Source organism: Eubalaena glacialis, chromosome 10 (genome assembly GCF_028564815.1).
Source record: "Eubalaena glacialis isolate mEubGla1 chromosome 10, mEubGla1.1.hap2.+ XY, whole genome shotgun sequence".
NCBI lineage: Eukaryota > Metazoa > Chordata > Mammalia > Artiodactyla > Balaenidae > Eubalaena > Eubalaena glacialis.
In genome coordinates, this window is record NC_083725.1 from 78,867,148 (window position 1) to 78,885,713 (window position 18,566).

At 37.8% G+C, this 18,566-nt stretch overlaps 1 protein-coding gene across 5 annotated transcripts in view; it reads right to left on the bottom strand.

The window, feature by feature from the left end:
• BTBD10 (BTB domain containing 10) overlaps positions 1–16,588 on the bottom strand; it is a 78,062-nt gene extending 61,474 nt beyond the window's left edge. The window contains exon 1 of one of the 5 annotated variants that reach the window (XM_061203050.1): positions 16,458–16,588. The gene's annotated coding sequence lies outside the window, so the exon portion shown is untranslated. Of the gene's footprint in view, positions 1–15,884; positions 15,937–16,423 lie in introns of those variants that run through there. The other 4 variants (XM_061203048.1, XM_061203051.1, XM_061203049.1 and 1 more) reach the window with 4 other exon arrangements.
• Between the last annotated feature and the right edge of the window lie 1,978 nt (positions 16,589–18,566).

Genomic DNA, 18,566 nt, shown 5'->3' on the forward strand with positions numbered 1-18,566 from the left:
GGAACTATACACTAAGAAAATGGTGTTAAAAGAGGGAACATAACAAATATCCCTGGAAACATTTTTAAAGATATTATCAAATGACTCCTAATATTCCCCAAAAGATTCCTCAAAGCTGCCTAAATCTCACAGAAGCACTTTCAAATGTCAAGACTTGTATTCTTCTTATTTGCTGCAGTTAAAGTAAGGCAAGTAAATAAAGCTGAGAACTTTATTCAGGATATTTTTATATCCTGATTATATCAGTTAGATTATATCTGACTAAATTTTATGAAACTAGTTCCAGGATATCAAATTCAATTGACTTATGCTTTCATTCAAAATCTATTCATTGAGTACTTAGTACCTTTTCAGGCATTTTGCTAACTGCTAGGGTTACACTAACAAACATTTAATAAAACTGCATGAATTTTACATTAAAAGTAGGGTACTTTGTCTATTTAAAGAAATTCCTTATCAAATCCACCAAAATGTAAGACTTCCAAAGTCAGCTCATATTCAGCCCTTGATCTTCCAGAGGTGACCTGGAGATAAAATCTCTGAGTTCATTGATTTTACTACTTTTATAGAATTTCTATAAATTCTGTAAATAAATAATAAAATAATAATATTCAGTAATAAAAACTGAAATTTTGCTGATTTCTTGTTTAAGACATTAACACTTCAAGAACCATTTCATTTATTCCCCCCCCCCACCTTAAACAGCTCAATGTTTGAAAATCTTTCCCTATCTTAGGCATTTTCTAAATACCTACATTACATAATTAGCATTATAATGGACTAGATGCTGTTTATAGTGCTAAATTCTTAAAACTCACTAAAAGGCATATATGATTTTTTTAATTTCCTAAAAAAAACTTAATGTTTTATTTTCTATGCGTATGTCCCTATTTTTCCTTTTCTTCTATGACTAACTAGTATTGCCTTCAAAACCGGAAACATCTTAGTTGAAGCAAATCACCTTGACATAAAATTTAATATAGGCAAATCTCCAATAAGCTGATGAAGTGCCTAAATCAAAGGAGATTACATTCAACTCCTAAGAACCAGCACCCTTTAAACAAAGTCAGACTCAAACAATGTTTTATTTTTTCCTCCATGACCCTTTAAACAAAGTCAGACTTTTAAACAATGTTTTCTTTTTCCGAGAGGCTTTTTTAATAAGTTATATTATATTTTTCATATAACTTTTACTATGCTGTTGCATTTTGACCCATTCATTATCCCATTACCTTCCATTCCTTTCAGATTTTTGCTTGTTTACCTGCCCTCAATTCAATAGGCTAGAAAAGGCCCTAAGTATGATTCAAGTTCTAGACTGCAGTATTGCCCAACAGAACTTTGTCTGATAATGGAAATGTTCTACGTCTGCACTGTCCAAAAAGTAGCAACTAGCTACATGTAGCTATAAAACACTTGAAATGTACAACTGATGAAATGAATTTTCAATTTTCCATTTTAACTCTTAATTTGAATAGCCATATGTGGCTGTTACTACCATATATGATAGAATAATAAGCAATGACCAATACATATCAGAATGGGTTCCTGAACAATAAGGTCAAGCCATCCTCCTTTGGAAAGGTTACCAGACTGGTGGTAGGTATGAGATATGCCTCAGCACTAAATGAACTACACCAAAATATGCAGTGAGATTTTTCAAGCAGGATAGAGGTATAGGAGCTAGATGCTAGTATCTAATTCAGGAAGCCTTGGATAATAAGGTGGATTTTCATATACATTTTCTATGCTAATCCATATATCAAGCCTACAAGACACAAGAGGTATCATCTATTATATAAAAGTGATCTCTTTTTAAAAACTGAGAAACTGGCTTAAAGGGATTATGTTATTTGCCTAATGTCACATAGCTAATAAATAAACTAGGACTCAAATACACATCTGTACAGTCAAATTCAGTGCTTCTTCCACCATACTATACTGTCTCTCAAGTTTAATACACAACCCATCAAAACGCTATGCCCAGAAAATAAAAAGTGCTAGTGGTCACATTTCAAATCACTAAGAGACAGATAGCTAGACGACAGATTCAAGGTTAGATAGAGAGGTTCTAAAAAACTGGTCAACTATTTCAGCAGAAGATCCTTTCCTTCCTCACATATTATCTCTCCCAAATTCCACATTAGTAAAAAAAATCAAAGTAGAACACAAAACCATAAAGAATTAAGAAAAAAATATAAGTGAACATTTATCTGACTCTCAGAATAAAGAAGGAATTTCTAAGCCTCAAATCAGAGGAAAAAAAATATGAGAAACAGGAACGTGCAGTCAGACACTTTATGCTCACATTTGCAACAAAGACTAGTGAAAACTTCATCAGGGGTCAGAATTGGGACTGCAGACCACTTGCAAAAAGCATTAGGTTAGACTACATAAAAATTCAAACTATAAAAGATAAATGAAAAGCTATAAAAATGTATATAACAGATAAGATTTTAATCTTAAATATAAGGAATATTTATAAATCATATTAAAAAAAATCGAACACTATGATGGAAAAACACGCAGAGTTCATTAAGTTAGCAATTTACAAAAAGAATACTAGCTGCCAAAAAGGGGAAAAGAAGAAATATTCAACCTCACTAGTAATATAAGAAACCCAAGTTAAATCTGAGATGTTTAACTGATCAAATTGTCAAAGATTTCTTGGTTTGTTTTCATGATAACCAGTGATGGCTAAAGAATAGAGGAAAAGGCTACTTAGGCTTGTGGGAATATAAACCGTAAAACCTGGAGGGTGTCACACATTTTAACACAAGAATCCCAGTTTTAAATTTTTATCCTGAGAAATATGTTTATCAAAGAATTTATAGTGGAAGGGGAAGGAGAGGGAAAGGGGGAAGGGGAGGAGGAAGGGAATGTTCATTTTTAAATCTAGTTATGTATTTGTTGTACTATTTTAATTTCTCAAAATAAAAAATTTAAGTCATTACATACAGAATGATCCCAATTGTGTGTGTGTATGCAAGTGTATGTGTATACATGTGTTTATGATTGGAAGCAATTATCATTGGGTCATGGGATTAAGATGCCATTTTCTTCTTTGCTTTTTGGTGACTGTCCCAAATTGTATGCAATGCATTGCATGTTCATATTCAGAAAGAAATTACTCAAAATAATCTACTTTTATAAGTAATTTTTCAAAGTACTCATAAAACAATTTCAAAGCCAACAAGTATTCAAGGTTACTGTTAAAAAGTATCATTCACTAGGGAAGCAAAGATGATCAAAGATGTCATACCACTTTTATTCTAAAATATGATACTTTTTCCCTTTCTTAATGTTTTCAATTCAACTAACTTGAGTAGCTGCACATACATATATATAAACAATGCATGTACATGTATATAAATAGTACTATGTATATATTACATATACACAAAAAATGAAAATGAAAAAGAGATTGAGTAAAAAAAAATAAGTATAAATGGAAGTTCTGCTGTTTTCTTCATATGGTACAATAAATAAGTTTTATCAAACTCAGGTAATAAGGCCTAATCTGCCGTTTAGTTATCTCTTCCAAACACTAGAGTATTAATGATTTTAAAATACTTTCAGTATTACAGTTTTATAACTTCACTAGTCTCTAATAACTAAATATTCTCTCTTTGAAAAGAGAAACTCAGGCAATTTGGAATATTCAACAAGAAGAAAATAATAGTGCCCCACAGTTACCCATCTTACAGGAACTTCTCTAGGAAAATTCTAAATTAACAAATTAGGAGCCAAAAGGACAGAGCAGACTGCATCGCTTGCTCTCAAGATGTGAGAAAAATAAGATTCAATCCTGCATTGTATTAAGCAAACTGCCCTGAATGAAATAATTACCTTTAAAATAATTCAGCACTATTTGCATGACCATCTAAGAATAAGAAAAGTATAAAAACATCCTGTTGCACAATTATGCCCCTGAGATACTTCCTCAGGTATCTGAGCTTTTAAATTTACTTTTAACGTAGTCCACAAACAGAAAACTCAAGATAATTTTCTATTCATCTGCTACCAGCAATGATAGTCAAAGATCTTAAAGAAAAATACTCCAAATTAATAAAAATAAAAATTTTTTGAGATGATAACAGTATCCCAATAGATGATTTTTCAAATGTCATGCCATTTCTCTCTACAATATATTCTCTTTTCGCTTTTCTCTGCTGTCCCACCTGGCATTCAAATTACAGAGAATAGAGGAGATGGCCAAGATGGTATAGTAGGAAGACCCTGAACTCATCTCCATCCAAGGACACACCAAAATTACAACTACTTACAGAGCAACTATCTATAAGAACAACCTGAAGATTAGCAGAAAAGATTTTCCAAAACTAAAAACATAAAGGAACCACATGAGAGGGGTAGGAGGGGCGGAGACACGATATTGTCAGGACCCACATCACTCAGTCAGCAACCCACAAATGGGATGAATATCACAACTGGTCCTCCCCAAGGAGCAATGGGTCCAAGCCCCACAGCAGGTTCCCCAGTCCAAGGGGTTGTGCACCAGGAAACAAGCCCCCAGAACGTCTAGCTTTGAAAACAGGAGAGCTTATGTTTGGGAGTGTGGGAGGTGGGGAAGGGGTGTTAGGAAACTGAGACTCTCTCTTAAAGGGAGCACACATAATCTCAACATGCTCCAAGTCCCAGACCAGAGGCAACAGTTTGAAAGGAGCTTGGGCAAGACCCACTTGCTGATCTTGGAGAGCCTCCCAGAGAGGCAGGAGGCAAATGGGACACCCCTTGGGGGAGGAAATGATGGCAACAGCCATTTTGGGGAGCTTGTTCTACCATGATAACACCAGTACAGACAAGCTCCATTTTGGAATCCTCCCTCTAGCCGATTAGTGCCAGGGACCCAACACAACCCTCCAGTGAGCCAGCACCAGCCCTGTGCCCACCAGGCCCTGTAGAGAGCCACACAAGAAGCCTACCCTGCCCTCCAGGAGGCTTGCAGCCACCACATAAAGCACAGCTAACTGGACAGGGGACAGCCCTGCCTACCAGCACACTCACAGTACTCAGCCCCAGCACAACATAAAAGTTCATGCAGCCTACATAAGAGGCACCTCTAGAGCATACAGCTCTGGTGACCAGAGTGGAGTGTGCTGCTGGGCCCCATAGGACATCTCCTACATGAGGCCACTTCAAGATCAGGAAACATAAGCAACCTACCTAATACACTGAAAGAAATACAGAGATTTGGCCAAATGAGGAGATAGAGGAATATATTCCAAATGAATGAACAAGACGTAGCCTCAGAAAAAGAACTAAATGAAGTGAAGATAAACAATCTACCTGATAAAGAGTTCAAGGTAGGTAGTGATCATAAAGATACTCAACAAACTCAGGAGAAGAATGAATGAACATGGTGAGAAGTTTCACAAATAGCTAGAAAATACAAAGACGAACCAAACAGATACAATAAAGTGAAATAAAAAATACACTACAAGAAATCAACAGTACATTAGATCATGCAGCAGAACAGATCAGCAATCTGGAAGACAGAGTACTGGAAATCACCCATGCTGAAGAGAAAAAAACAAAAGAGAATTTTTAAAAATAAGGATAGTTTAAGAGACCTCTGGGATGACATAAAGCGTACTAACATTATAGGGGTCCCAGAAGGAGAAGAGGGAGAGAAAGGGGGCAGAGAACTTACTTGAAGACATAATAGCTGAAAATTTCCCTAACCTAGGAAAGGAAAAGACATTCAGGTTCAGGAAGCACAGAAAGTCACAAATAAGATGAACCCAAAGATGTCCACACCAAAACAAATTATAATTAAAATGGCAAAAGTTAAAGATAGAGAATCTTAAAAGCAGTGAAAGAAAAGCCAACTAGTTACACACAAGGAACTCCCAAAAGACTATCAGCTTTTCAGAAGAAGCTGCAGGCCAGAAGGGAGTGGCCTGATATATTCAAAGTGATGAAAGAAAAAAACCTAGAACCAAGAATACTCTATCCAGCAAGGTTATCATTCAGATTTGAAGCAGAAACAGACTTTTACAGACCAGCAAAACCTAAATGAGGTCGGCATCACTAAACCAGCTTTACAAGAAATGTTGAAAGAACTTCTCTAAACAGAAAAGGCTATCACTAGAAATATGAAAATTATGAAAGGAAAAGTATCACTTGTAGAGGCAAACATACAGTAAAGGTAAGAGATCAACCATTATAAAGCTAGTAGGAAAGCTAAAGACAAAAGTAATAATATATATCCATAATAAGACACAATAACAAAAAGATTTGAAATATGATGTGAAAAATATTAAATGTGCAGGGGGTAAAAATTTAGGGTGGTTAGAATCTGTTCAAAATTAAGAGGTCTATCAACTTAAAACAATCACATACGTGTGTGTGTGTGCGCGCACGTCCATATAGCTATTTGTTAACCTCATGGTAACCACAAACCAAACACCTATAATAGATACATACACAAAAAAGAGAATAAAATTCAAACGTAACACTAAAGACAGTCATCAAATCACAAGGGAAGAAAGCAAAAGAAGAGAAGAACTACAAAGAACTACAAAAGCAACCAGCAAAGAATTAAAATGGAAAAAGTATATACCTATCAGTAATTAACGTAAATGGACTAAATGCTCCAATCAAAAGACAGTGGCTGAACAGATTCAAAAAAAAAAAAAGAAAAAATCATATATATGCTTCCTACAAGAGACTCACTTCAGATTTAAAGTTATACACAGACTGATATTGAGGGGATGGAAAAAGGTATTCCATGCAAGTGGCAAGAAAAGAAAGCTGGAGTATCAATACTTATATCAGACAAAATAGACTTTAAAACAAAGACTGTAACAAGAGTAAAAGGAGGACATTATATAATGCTAAAGAGATCAAGCCAACAAGAAGATATAACAATTGTAAATATATATGCACCCAACATAGGAGCACCTAAATACATAAAAGAAATATTAACAAACATAAACGGAGAAACTGACACTAATACAATAACAGTAGCAAACTTTAACACCTCACTTACATCAATGGACAGATCATCCAGACAGAAAATCAATAAGGAAACATTGGCCTTAAATAACACATTAGACTAGATGGATTTAATAGATATGTATAGAACATTTCATCCAAAACCAGCAGAATACACATTCTTTTTAGTGCAAATGGACAGATCAGAAGCTAGGCCACAGAACAAGCCTCAATAAATTTAAGAATACTGAAATTATATTAAGTATCTTTTCTGGAAACAGTATGAGACTAGAAACAAACTACAAGAAAAAGACTACAAAAGACACAAACATGTGGAGGCTAAAAAAACATGCTACTAAACAACCAATGGTTTACTGAGGAAATCAGAGAGGAAATCAAAAAATACCTGGAAACAAATGAAAATGTAAATACAACAATCCACATCTCTGGGACACATCGAAAGTAGTTCTACGAAAGAAGCTTGTAGTGATACAAGCCTACCTTGGGAAACAAGAAAACTCTCAAATAAACAACCTAACCTTACACCTAAAGGAACTAGAAAAAGCAGAACAAACAAACCCGAAATTAGTAGAAGGAAAGAAATCATAAATATCAGAGCAGAAGTAAATGAAATAGAGACTAAAAAATTAAAAATTTTAAAAAAGTAAACACCAATGAAATTATGAGTTCTTTGAAAAGATAAACAAAACTGATAAACTTTTAACCAGACTCATCAAGAAAGAGAGGGCCCAAATAAATAAAATCAGAAATGAAACAAATAAAATCAGAAACGACACCACAGAAACACAAAGGATCATAAGAGATTACTAAGAACAAATATATGCCAATAAAATGGACAATCTAGAAGAAATGGATAAATTCCTAGAAACATAAAAATCTCCCAAAAATGAATCAGGAATAAAAAAATATGAACAGATCAATTACCAGCAATGAAATTGAATCAATTAAAAAAAACTCCCAACAAACAGAAGTCCAGGACCAGACAGCTTTACAGGTGGATTCTACAAAACATTTAAAGAAGAGTTAACACTCATCCTTCCTAAACTATTACAAAAAATTGAAGAGGGAGGAATGCTTCTTAACTCATTGTACAAGGCCAGTATCACCCTGATATCAAAACCATGCAAAGATACCACAAAGAAAGTAAATTACATGCCAGTATCTCTGATGAACACAGATGCAAAAATCCTCAACAAAACATGAGCAAACTGAATTCAACAACACATAAAAAGGATCATATACCATGATCAAGTGGGATTTATCCCAGGGATGCAAGGATTTTTCAATAAACGCAAATCAAAGTGATACACCACATTAACAAGCTGAAGAATAAAAATCATATTATCATCTCAATAGATGCAGAAAAAGCCTGTGACAAATTTCAAATCCATTTATGATAACAACTCTCAACAAAGTGGGTATAGAGGGAACATACCGCAACATATTAAAGGCCATATATTATAAAACCACAGCCAACACCATATTCAGCAGTGAAAAGCTGAAAGCACTTCGTCTAAAATCAGGAACAAGACAAGGATGCCCACTCTCGCACTTTTATTCAACATAGTGTTGGCAATCCTAGCCATAGCAACCGGACAAGAAAAAGAATTAAAAGGAATCCAAATTAGAAAGGAAGAAATAGGGTTTCCCTGGTGGCGCAGTGGTTGAGAATCTGCCTGCCAATGCAGGGGACACGGGTTCGAGCCCTGGTCTGGGAAGATCCCACGTGCCGCGGAGCAGCTGGGCCCGTGAGCCACAATTACTGAGCCTGCGCGTCTGGAGCCTGTGCTCCACAACAAGAGAGGCCACAATAGTGAGAGGCCCGTGCACTGCGATGAAGAGTGGCCCCCGCTTGCCACAACTAGAGAAAGCCCTCGCACAGAAACGAAGACCCAACACAGCCATAAATAAATAAATAAATAAATAAATAATTTTTAAAAAAAATAAAAAAAGAAAGGAAGAAATAAAACTGTCCCAGTTTACAGGTGACATGTTACTAAGTATAGAAAATCCTAAATACACTACTAAAAACCACTAAACTAATAAATTCAGTAAAGTTGCAAGATACAAAATCAGTATACAGAAATCTGGTGCATTTCTATACACTAACAATAAACTATCAGAAAAAGATATTAAGAAAACAATCTCATTAACAACTGCATCAAACAGAATAAAATAACTAAGAATACATCTAAGGAGGTAAGAGACCTGGACCCAGAAAACTATAAGACATCGATGAAGAAAACTGAAGACAACGCAAACAAACGGAAAGATTTACCATGCTCATAGAAGAATTAATATTGTTAAAATGACCATATTACCCAAGGCAGTCTAAATCAAAATACCAATGGCATTTTTCACAGAACTACAACTAATAATTCTAAAATTTGCATGGAAACAAAAGATCCCAAATAGCCAACAATCTCGAGAAAGAAGAACTAAGCTGGAATATCATGCACCCTGATTTCAAACTACACTACAAATCAAAACAGACACACAGATCAATAAACAGAATACAGAACCCAGAAATGGACTCACACTTATATGGTCAATTAATCTACAACAAAGGAGACAGGAATATACAATGAGTAAAAGACAGCCTCTTCAATAAATGGTGTTGGGAGAACTGGACAGCTACATACAGACAATCAAAGTGTACTAATTTCTCATAGCATATACAAAAACAAACTCAAAATGGAATAAAGACTTAAATGTAAGACCTGAAACTATAAAACTCCTAGAAGAAAACATAGGCAGTAAGCTCTCTGACATAAGTCTTAGCAATATTTTCTTGGATCTGTCTCCTCAGGCAAGAGAAACTAAAGAAAAATAAAAAATACGACTACATCAAACTAAAAAGTTTTTGTACAGCAAAGCAAACTATCAACAAACTGAAAAGGCTGCCTACTGAATGGGAGAAGATATTTGCAAACAACATATCCAACAATGGGTTAATATTCAAAATATACAAAGAATTCATACAACTCAACATCAAAAAAACAAACCACCCAATTTAAAAACAGGCAGAGGGGGCTTCCCTGTGGCGCAGTGGTTGAGAATCTGCCTGCCAATGCAGGGGACGCGGGTTCGAGCCCTGGTCTGGGAAGATCCCACATGCCGCGGGGCAACTAGGCCCGTGAGCCACAATTACTGAGCCTGCGCGTCTGGAGTCTGTGCTCTGCAACAAGAGAGGCCGTGATAGTGAGAGGCCCGCGCACCGCCATGAAGAGTGGCCCCCACTTGCCGCAACTAGAGAAAGCCCTCGCACAGAAATGAAGACCCAACACAGCCATAAATAAATAAACAAACAAACAAACAGGCAGAGGACCTAGACATCTTCCCAAAGACGACATACAGCTGGCCAACAGACACATGAAAAGATCACTAATCATATTAAAACCACAATGAGATACCACCTCACACCTGTCAGAATGGCTATTATCAACAAAACAATAAATAACAAGTATTGGCAAGGATGGAGAAAAGGGAACCCTCGTGCATTGTTGGTGGAAATGTAAACTGGTACAGCCACAAGGGAAAACAGTATAGAGGTTTCTCAAAAAATTAAAAATAGAACTGCCATATGATCCAGCAATTTAACTTCTGGGTATTTACCTGAAGAAGACAAAAACACCAATTTGAAAAAATATGTGCACCCTATGTTCACTGAAGCATTATTTACAATAGCCAAGGTATGGAAGCAACCTAAGTGCCCATGAATAGACGAATGGATAAAGAAGATGTGGTATATAAATACAGCGGAATATTTTTCAGCCATTAAAAAAAAAAAAAAAAAGAAACCTCGCCATTTGCAACAACATGGATGGATCTAGAGGGTATTATACTAAATGAAATAAGTCAAAGACAAATACCATACGATCTCACTTATATGTGGAATCTAAAAAACAAAGAAAACAAAACAAAATGAAAACAGACTCACAGATACAGAGAACAAACAGGTGGTATCCAGAGGGGAGACAGGTGGGGGGTTGAAATATGTGAAGGGGATTAAGAGGTACAATCCTCCAGTTATGAAACAAGCCACAGGGATGTAATATACAGCATAAGGATATGGTCAGTACTATTATACAGTAAGTTTTATTGGGACAGATAGTTAATGGACTTATCACTGTCATTTCACAATGTATGCAAATGTCAAATCACTATGTAGTACACCTGAAATTAACATAATATTGTACATCAACTATATTTCAATTTTTAAAAGATTACTTAGAATACCAGATATCAGTCAACGGATAGTCAATGCCAACATGAAAAGCAAGAAAGAGATTCCTACTGTTCATTGTGGACTAGAATAAAGAAAAAGAAAAAAACTTCTGTAATTTCCAGTGGAAGAGTCATATTGTCAAGGCTGTAAATAGCCATTTGAATTTGTTCCCTACAAATGAGACAGCTAGATGTAAATGTAAATTCCCCTGATGTGTCTTAAGATCACCAGACAGTATGCTATTTTCTGAGCATAAACACAGTACAAAGTGCTGACAAGTTATATTCACTTTACTATTTACATAGCACTTGTGTATATTTTATTTCATTTCATTCTTAAACTCCTGACAATTGTGTTCTATCTCCATTTTTCATGTGAGCCAACAACAGCTCAGAGTAGTTAAGTAACTTATATCATAGAGCTAACAGTCGGCTTTAAACACAGATCTAAGTGATCCCAAATAAGGTATTCCAAGTAGAAAAGTATGATTACAATGTTAAACGACCTTAGAAAAGTGTTATTCATAGTTTCTAATCAAGTACTTCAATTAGTACTTCACTGTGACAGACTCTCACCCTCAACCAAATAACAAATGTTAATTTCAGTTCATGACCAAAAGTACTAACAGACCATTCATTTCAACTACAAAGATAAAAATAAGTACCATGTAATCAGATATCTTACATTTTTAAACAGAAAAATATAATTAAACTATTAATTAGGATTTTAAAAGATGCTTTTATTGGCATAGATACCTTTTAGCATCTTACAAATCTTCAGAAATCTTCTGTGACATAAGGTCACACATTCCACATAAAATCTTTCCTCTTTAATGTCAAGTTTCTACTATTTCAAGTATTTTAGCTCACTGTATTCTCATTGCCTACATCGAACATTTACCAACCTCTTAATCCTCTCCCAAAGAGCATCTCTTTGAATTGATTGCTTACCTTCCATCTCTGAGCTCTAGATTGCTACCTGCTTAACAAGGCAGGTCTCAGTTTCAAGATGCCAAAGTAAACCAGAGCAAGCCATAGTAGGGAAATGCAACATTAGCTTAAACCCTAATAAACATTCTATCCAAGAGGAGACAAGATTTCAAAATAGTTCTTCTTCCATTAATGAGCATCTTTCTCCCTTACTGTGAGTTTATAACCAACAAAGAAACAAACAAACAAAGGAGTCAGACAAAGATAAAAATACAGCTGAAATCAGTGGCCAAAAAAGCTACTTATTAACTTCAATTGTAAATTAAACTCAAAACTGTATACTTTTCATTTCCTTCTCCCTCATAGGGTCCAGCCTGCTCAGATAAATCCACCCTACAGGGGAGTAGAGAATGTTATGTCCTAAGAATTGAGAGCTCTAAAAACAGAACCAGAAGTCACTGAGCAAAAGCATACTCAATTCCTTCTCCAGTTCTCACCTAATCCTTCCTTGAGAGGGCATCTCACCCAAGGAGTTGAAAGAAGGGGGAAAGCTACTTCCAAGAGAACTTCCTTACTTTACAAGTCATGTAGAAACATGGGGAGAGGAAAATGATGGTTCTTCCTTCAACAAACAATCTCCAAAAAATACATAACAGATTCTTCAGGATGTTTTTTAAACTCTCAAAGAGGAACACCTCACAGAATACACATCTTCTCCTGTTCCCACACCAGAGAGAGGGAGGGATTGGATGAAGAGGTATTAGACTAACTTGACCTAAGAAGACTGGGCTAAAAGAGAGAAACAAGAAGACTGGGCTAAAAGAAAGAAAACTAAGTCTGCAAACTCCCAAAGTAGTCCTGATTAAAAACCAATATTCTATTTCCGTTACTCTAGGAGGTGCATCGACAGATGAATGGATAAAGAAGATGTGGCACATATATACAATGGAATATTACTCAGCCATAAAAAGGAATGAAATTGAGTTATCTGTAGTGAGGTGGATGGACCTAGAGTCTGCCATACAGAGTGAAGTCAGAAAGAGAAAAATAAATACCATATGCTAACACATATATATGGAATCTAAAAAAAAAAGGTACTGATGAACCTAGTTGCAGGGCAGGAATAAAGAGGTAGACATAGAGGATCATAGAGGATGGACTTGAGGACATGGGGTGGGAGGGGGAAGCTGAGGCGAAGTGAGAGTAGCAACAACATATATACACTACCGAATGTATAACAGTTGGCTGGTGGGAAGCAGCAGCATAGCACAGGGAGATCGGCTCGGTGCTTTGCGATGACCTAGTGGGGTGGGATAGGGAGGATGGGAGGAAGGCTCAAGAGGGAGGGGATATGGGGACATGTGTATGCATGTGGCTGATTCGCTCTGTTGTACAACAGAAACTAACACAGTACTGTGAAGCAATTATACTCCAATAAAGATCTATTTAAAAAACCCAATATTCTATGTAGTCTTTGCATAAGTTATGATAAATTTAGTTGTAAAAGGCAGAGCTCTTTGTAAAACTGCACGGTAGTGTAAGTGGTACTTGACCATTTCTATCTTCCTTTTTCAAACTCTCTCCCTCACCTAGCCTCCTTTCTCACCCTTACTCCCATCGAAGACCTTCACCTTGCCCTCTGATAAGCCTAAGATTCACTTCTTTCTTAGGACTGACCTCTAAACTCCCATTCCCCACAGCCCAACTAAGTATGAATCAGATTATGTGATTAAAGTACTTCTCACTAATGGGTAAATGTGGTTTAATCCATGGGCTTCAATTCCACAAATATCATTAAGCTCTCCTATGTATAAGGCACTGTGTTTAATCAATCAAAGTACCTATTCTTCTTACAAGAAAAACTAGCTAACTCAAATCAATCTTGTAATGGACAATGTAAAAGAGAAGCACATGAGTGCTTGCTTCACCTCACACTTTCCCCTTCCCATTTCTTCCCATCTCGATGCCCCTCCCCCCTACCCCATCTGCCACGGAATAAAATCCAAGGAATCAATATTGCTTCCAATAAAAGTCAATGACTGGGAAGACAAAGTGGGATGGTACAGCAAATAATAAACATTCAAAAGCATAGATGATTCAGTAGAGGGTCTCCTAGATTTATTTTACATATTAATCACAAATACAATAAAGGGCTTCTCAATAAATCAATTCCCTTACAAGATACCTTTGCTTTGCTCAGAACCCTCAGTTATTAAACCATATATACTGAGAAGGTTTTTCTTCAGTTATTTCCACAGTTAAAATATTACTAAGTATCAGTTCAATCTGCCCTACCATATTTAAAGGCTATTAAACTTGGCTATTAAACTCACCTGTTTTCAATTAGAGTTGACATTTTCCCACAAGTACTCCTAGGTTTGAAATTCCAAACTAATTGGCATACTTACTTTAACTCTTTTTTTTTCCAGTTGTAAAATTTATTAATTCTTACTCATAACACAGGTCCAAACCTGGAGAGCAGGATACAACTACTGACAGGTTTGGGTTTGCTTGGGCCACATGAAGTTATTTTTAACTGTTTCAAGTAGTTGTCAATATTTTTAAAAGTCAGGAGAACTGCAAGCAAAAATTTAGATTTCCTGTGTTCTCTTGAGAAGGCTGAAGACTGGGCCCATATTCATTATGGCACTGATCAGGTGAACGTGAGAACTGGATAACCCTCTTAGATGAGGCATAAACTCTTCAGTGTATTTCACTCATTTTTATTTTCATATGCCTAGTATCTGAAGGCATGTGAGTTTGCTATTCATAACCTATTCCTTTGAAAGGTGCATAATATTTTCCAGGTCACTTCAACACTTCGCTAAGCCACCTAATGTAAAAAGCCACAAAGCAGGACATATTGGTTTGTAACCTCATGGCTAATAATAAAAAATTTTCACAAGGCTTATAAGAAAGGTTGAGAAAGAAAAAAATCCAGACTGGTGGAAGGGTGACATACAGAATGTAAAAAGCCCATCTGAAAGTTTTTTTGGGAGAAAAAAAAAGGTGAAATCTCAAAAACATTGTCAAGACACTGAAAGCTTTCCTGACTCCATGGTTCCTTGCCATACTCCATGCTTCAGAACCTCCCTTCCCACTTTGTCTTTATGTGTAACAATACCAGTTAGGTCATAAACTCTGAGAAATGTTAGGAAATTTATGAAACACATTTACACCTTCAAAAATAATTCTCCTCACACACTTTTTTAACAGTCTTTATCCACCATCAAATCCTCTCCCAAGTATTTTCTACTGCTTTCCGCTTTGTATTCTAATGACAACTACAGTCCTCATTTTCAAGGCCTGGGCTTCAGCCCTGGACGGGCTCTCCAGTACAGAAACTTTTTTGGCCGGTATAGTTGCACTCGTTGTTGTATCTCTTATACCAATTTCTACAATCTATTTCATTCAAAATTTATCTGTAACTCCCTCTCTAAAGTCTTGATCAAATTGTAGGGGGGGGTGTACCCAGTTGTCCAAAGAAAATCAATATACTGTGATTTTTCTCTGATATTGTTAAATAAAAAGCATGAAGACTCTTAAAGATTAAAAAACGTTTAAGTAAATTTTATATGCTAAGTGCATAAAGCGACAAGCGAGTGATGCTCTCTATCTTTAGCATGTCTGGACTAGTGACTTCTCATCATGAACTCAAAATACTGAGGAGAAAGATTAGTAGGAAATCTGTGAAGCCCAGTGATGGTCACATTGCGCCCACACTAACAAATTACTAAGTGATGTCTCACCTCCCTGCACCCCATTCCCGAGGATAAAGGGTGTGAGGAGACTTGAATCTGAAAAAGAAAAAAATAAGCAGCTTTTCTGTGCAAGTTTGGGGAAAACAAAGCGTTACCGCACGTGATACCGTTACAGCATAAAATCACGCAACACCTTATTGGGGTCTCACTCCTCTTCTCCCAAAGCGAGACTCGGGCCACCTTAGTCCCTATTGTGATGCACCCTCCTCAGGACCTCGCGGCGTTAACCCAGGATGACAGAAAAGGGGCGGCGCACACTGTTCCTCTGCCCTGGGAAGGAGGGTTAAGGGTATCGCCTTCATCTCTGGGGAAAGGCCTCAGGACTCCCAATCCAAAAACAGCACCCCCGAAACCCAACTCCCTTCCCTGCCTCTCCGAACTGGGCGCCAGCGGCCAGAGCCCAGAACCTCACCCACGGTCCCCTAGCAAGGTCCGGGACGTCCAGACCACCACCAGAGCAGTCCGGCTCTCAAGCCCAAACTCGCCCTCCGCCCCCACCAAAGCCCAGCCTCCAGCGCCGCCCCCACCGAGTTCTCCAACTGAGTCCAGTCACCCTCGAACCTGTAGTCCCCCTTGAGTGTCCAGGCACAGGCCGGGGCCAGCGACACCTCTGCTTTCCCCCCAACTAGCTCCCTCCGGAGGCGTCTGCGGCGGGGAGCGCTGCGGCAGCTGCGGCTACAAGAGCCGCCCCAGCAGGTTACAGGCCGGCTCCTAGGGTGCTTCTCGCGAGATCCCGCGGTTCGAAAAGGCGAGAGTAGCTGAGTTCTCGCGAGAATGGTGGCTCACCGCGCAGGAGTTGGGCGGGGCGCGGAGAGTGCGGGCGGTTGAGGGAGTGGCTGCCTGGGGTGGGCGTTGAGCCTGGGGGCAAGCGCCGCAGAGCGTAAGGCGCGGGTCCTCACAGACGTCAGCCCGGCATCAACCGCGAGCTTCGCACCTGAGTGGCTGCGAGCAGAGTTATCCCCCAAATCTTTGAATCCCACGTTTTTCCTTGGTTTCCTGTCACCGTTAGAAAAGAGCGGACAGCGTCTCCAGCCCAGAGTTATAGAATACCTCGAGGACGCTGAGTTTACTCAAGGAAAGCGTTTCCCTCAACTGAGCGAACTCCAAACTCGCCTTTGCCGGCTCAGCTGGCGGTTATTAACCTGCCTGGGTTCAGGAAAGGCGGTCCTCGTGAGGGCCACCTTCTATTTCCTACCGTCCGCAGCTGTTTGTTTTTAAACGCTGGGTTGGCGGGAACCGGTGTGCCACCTGGAGCTGTTGCAGTTGGGCCCCTGTGGAACGTCGACAGTAACCTGGATGGGATATTACTGCTCCTTGTGGCAGAAGGTCGCCAGTCACAGAGTTTCAGTCACTCAACTTTACTGAGCCTACTGTGTGTCACATGCTGGACTACACAAACAGAAAAATGAAAGACACAGTCCCCAACCTCGAAGCTCACACCCTGGGGGCGCGACCCACCCGAAAACAGATAATCCTGTTACATTGTGGTAAAGGCCGAGCTGTGAGCTGAGAGGGAGGAACCGGCTCGGCCTGCCATGTTGAGGAAGCCTCCACCAGGGAGTGACATTTGAGCTGAATCTTGAAGGATGAGTAAGAGTTCCCCAGTTTTGAGAAGAGTGGGAGGAGCGCTGCAAGCAGAGGAAGCGGAAAGGAAGAGGACCTGGTTTGAGTAATTTGCTATGAAAACAGATTTTGCCAGAAAGAACTTTGCTGAAAAACTTTTAATCACTGTGGAGTTGGGAAGAGGAAACTCCCTGGCTTCTACATGTGCTAACCAAAATGTTTTTCAAACCAGTGTTTATGCTAAGGAGATGAGCAGTTGAGCTGCACAATAGAGGATAGTGAACATCCTCGTCCTCATCTAAGGACACTACATGTGAGAGACCTAAGGGAAACAGATTATTGTCGTAGTATCCCAAGTTATTATCATTGCCACATTCTGCTAAAGTGGAAATCTTTGAAGATTTCTAAGACAGAAGAAGAATCTAATAGTTTTGTAATACAGGTGTATCTCATGGAGAAACTTCAAGAAAAACCTCAGGCAACAAAATAACAAAAACTCCATTGGCCTTATGTATTATCATAGCTTTCTTCTGTAAGATAAGATCAAGAGAAGTAGTTCTATAGTCCAAGTTTTAGTGAGGTCTGTCAAAGAGGAATTATTTCCCTATATCAAAATAGAAGCTATCATTTCCTAAAGAGAAACCCTGATATTCTACTATAGGATTTCTGCCAATCTCCCTTTAGACATTATTTTCATATTATTATGTATATGTATACTATAGCGACATTTGGCTCACCGTACCAATAGAAAAAAAAAATAGGTCATAAACAAATACTGAATCATTATGTTGTACACCTGAAAATAATATAATGTATGTCAATTATACCTCAATATTTTAAAAATTAAAAATTTTAGAAAAAGTAGTTCAAACTCTGTTGTGAGCCAGTCAGGTGCTCTGCTTAGCATAATTCACACATTCTATTCCAAGTTCTAGGAATTTTCCAGGAAACATTGGAAGAATTAGTGCAAGATTTCAGATGACGTATGGAAACTTTATTCCATGCTGGAATCTGGTCAAATCATTTAAACTTGCTTTGAGGGGCCTATAGTTCATTTTATCCTGTTATTCTTTTTTTTTTTTTTTTTTTGGCTGCATTGGGTCTTCA